Source organism: Octodon degus, unplaced genomic scaffold (assembly GCF_000260255.1).
Source record: "Octodon degus isolate 3935 unplaced genomic scaffold, OctDeg1.0 scaffold00122, whole genome shotgun sequence".
In the NCBI taxonomy this organism is placed as follows: domain Eukaryota; kingdom Metazoa; phylum Chordata; class Mammalia; order Rodentia; family Octodontidae; genus Octodon; species Octodon degus.
The window spans coordinates 4588267-4591994 of record NW_004524698.1 but is presented as its reverse complement, the minus strand read 5'-3'; positions in this window follow the sequence as shown (position 1 = coordinate 4591994).

Here is a 3728-nt window from a genome sequence, read left to right as displayed (position 1 = left end):
AAATAAATAAATAAATAAATAAAGACTGTGATGCTCAGATATCTGCAGCAAGGAGCCCAAGATCTTACTTGGGCTGAAAAGGAGCCAGGGCTGAAATCCAGCTATGGCTCACTCCAAGAATTTGTTTGCCCAGTTAGGACATTTAATATTATGAAACATAATGTTTACCAAGCATTGATACCATGCCTGAGCTTTGTGCACTGTTGGCCTCATTTGACTCTTGTTTTCTGGTTCAAAACATCACTCTCCTCCCACTCTGCAGCTGCCTCTCTCAGCTCATGCCTTCTTGGGAAAAGCTCTTTGGTGTGGCTGGCAGACTTTTAGAATTGCACGCTTTTATTGAAAAAAAAGAGCCAGAAATTTTATTACACTCAGACTGAACCCTTTGGCCCAAATGTAGAGAGAGAAGTACACGCTTCTCACATCTAGAGAAGGAAGAGTTTCTGGAGCCCAGCCAGGGTGACCTTTCAACAAGGAACACCCCTTTGTTGAGGCAGGGGACAGAAGCCTGTGCCTGTGCTGAAGCTGTCCCTTTCACTTACAAAACCATTTCTCCACCCTCCCCTCTTAGATTCCTGCAGCTATTTGGTATGTTGTGTGTCAAAAATTGGCCCTCTAGGAAGCCTACCTTCCCTTTCCTGAGTGATCCAGGGCTCCTTTCTGTATATTTCCACTGTACTAGTTCTTTCCTCATTCACTGCACTTGATGCTAGACAGCTTCTCAACTTAAGACAACTTCTGACCATTAAAGGTCAGAAATAGCTCCCCTCCTCTAGAAATCCCCAGTGCTATAAGCCCTTCAATATTGAGTGAATAAATGAAGGACAGTTGCCAAGTCTTCATGGGGAATGCAAGTGGAATGTCTCCACCTGGAGTAAAGAGAGGACCAGACAATTCCACCTAAGACTGCTGAAACTTCTCTCCACTTCTCATTCTTTAGAGACTGATCCTTTCTTTACCTCTTGCAGTGATGAGCCTAGAAATACCATGGGAGGATCACTTTTGTCTATAAAGTGGGGGTGGGGGGATTCAAAGGAAGTCAGTGTCTTGATTTGTGTCCATGCTTCATTCTCAGAGAGTGAGTTGAAAGTATTTTGCTGGACCAGGGAAGATGGCTCAGTAGAGTAAGTGCTTGCCTGGCAAGCCCAAGGGCTTGGGTTCAATCCCTGGTCCTGCCAAAAAAAAAAAAGTTAATAGTGTTCTCCACTTATCTCATGTAAGTAAAATATGGAAGTTGAAAAAGAAAGAAAGAAAGAAAATATTTTGCTGGTGGGTTCTCAGCATGGGGGAAGGAAAACAAAGGCTTCAGAATCACATGTGATGATACTTCAGGCAGTTATGGTGAAATGCACTCATGGTTGGAGAAAATGAGGATCTAAGTATGCTTGTTTGATAGTCCAGATTACATTAAGCTGGGTGGTCTTCCTGAGTAAACTTCACATTTCAAGGTACAGGTAGGTGTAGAGGTAGTGTGGGAAGCTTTGTGATTGCCCTGAGATGATACAGGACAGGGCAGAAGGGACACTAGAAAGGAAGTTCCTCTTTCTGCAGCAACACAGTAACACAAAGGACAATGAAGTGCTGGTGGGTGCCTGTCTGCCTTTGCCTGGCCATGCACTGTTTGACCTTCTGCCAGGTGGGCAGGTACCATGTCTATGCAGCCCCAGGGCTTGAGTGGAGGCCAGCAGCTGCTCCTGCAGTCATGGAGCTGGCTGGTCTCTCAGCTGGGCTGTTCTCCTTCGCAAATCCTCTCCTGCACAAATGCCTCTGCCCTGCACAGGCAGCTCTGGCTCCTACCTACCATGTCCCCAGTCTCTACGGGGTACTGCTCCCTGGGCTCTCTATGCTCCCCCTGTAGGCCTCTTTGTTTACATTTACCCAAAAATTCACTGTACAGTATATGACATAACTTGGGAACAGGGGTGGATGGCCAGGTAGACTAAAGGTTGAAGTCCTTGATCTTCCTTTTGTGCAAACTGTTTGTTCTCACTAGGCCCTGTGAGATATATATATATATATATATATATATATATATATATATAGTGCTGAGTGGAAACAAATCTCTCAAGTTCATATATGATTCCACTTATGTGTCATTCCTAAAGTGATAGAGATGAAGAACATACTAGTAACTACCAAGGGACTAGAGATTTTCAAGGGAACAAGGGTATAGCCAAAGTGAGTGTTCTGGAAGTAGAGAGAATATATATATATATATATATATATATATATATATATAGAGAGAGAGAGAGAGAGAGAGAGAGAGAGAGAGATCCCTTTCTTCCTGGAAGCCTGTAGGGACATCAGAATTCACTGGGGGTCCTTAAAATGCTACTCCTTCACCCCACCCAGATCAATTAAGACAGTATCTTTGGAAGGTGTTCCTGGGTCTCAGTATTTTAAAGCTTCCTAAGTGACTCATGTATATTGCTGTACTGTAGATGTGTTTAACATTGAGGAAGATAACACATTGTTAATGAATATCAATGTTACTAGTACGAATATGACATTATTGTTGCCCTTAATCTCACTTCTTCCAAAAAGGAAGTTACTTGGGCTGACAGATCCTAACTATAAATCACAAGCACATATAAGTGATGTACAGTAGATCTAGGCTACTCAGTAAGATGATAATGTGAGAGACGTGAGACAGCTCTGAGGTCCTCAGTTCTTCAACATGTGTGTGTGTATTCACTCACGTCCTCATGGCATGACTTCTCACTGGGCATGATTCTTGCAGCCTGGGTCTGTGCCAAGGGAAACATTTCCAGTTGAAGCCCAATGCCCTCATTTCCAGTACTGATTGTCTCCTGGGAGGCAGCTGTCAACTTTTACATCCAAAATTACCTTTGCTCTGCAGTAAATAGATGAGTCACAGTTGGTCCCAGCAGGTAGACTAACAAGCAGTCCTGGGCTATTGTGTGTGGTGGCTTGGGCCACTGAGACTCTGTGCTCAGTGCCTGTGAGAGTCATAAAGTTGGGCTTACACTCTTTAAAGTTGTCTTTATTCACTGATTGTTTGGCTAGAGGGCTTGGTATGGAACTATTCCCAGCTGCTTTAGGGCCTTGAAGTGATAAGTTTCATGAAGGTGAAATAAAATAACCCGTCCTTCAGGGGGTAACAGGTCAAGATTAGTGCAGTTAACCAGTATTAGTAAATAGTCCCCACTTCAGGTTGGGGTTCCTTTCATTTGCCAAACAATAGTCTAAATGCTTTTAGCAGGAAGGCAAACTCCAGAATAATGCTTCTAGCTACTTTAGGGAGTGGGGAAGGGAAGCTTAACTTTAAGCCAACTATTAAAAGTTTCTCTACCAATTTATTGAATTCTTATCCAAGCCTGTACCAGAATCATTGGGGAGATCACATATGAATGCCTATGTGAAGACAAGAGCTTTCTCCCGGCAACCCCACAGAGCAGCCAGACCAATCCTCCTGTTCTGCTCACAATGGACTACTGTCACTCCTTGCATTGAATCCCAGCAGTGATTCTCCATCACCTTTTTGTTTGTTCGTGTTGTGTTGTGGCAAATGAGCTTATCTGAGTCACTCCTGAATGCAAGATTCAGATAAGAATGTCTATTGGGAGCCAGCCTTGGTGGGCACCTAGTACATGACTGAGCTGGACCCCAAAGGGGAGGAGGGGAGAAGAGTTACACAGTTGTAGTTCTGGGTCTAGTGCTGGGTCTACAGGATGGTGGTGCTGATAGGACTTAGTGCAGCTACAGAA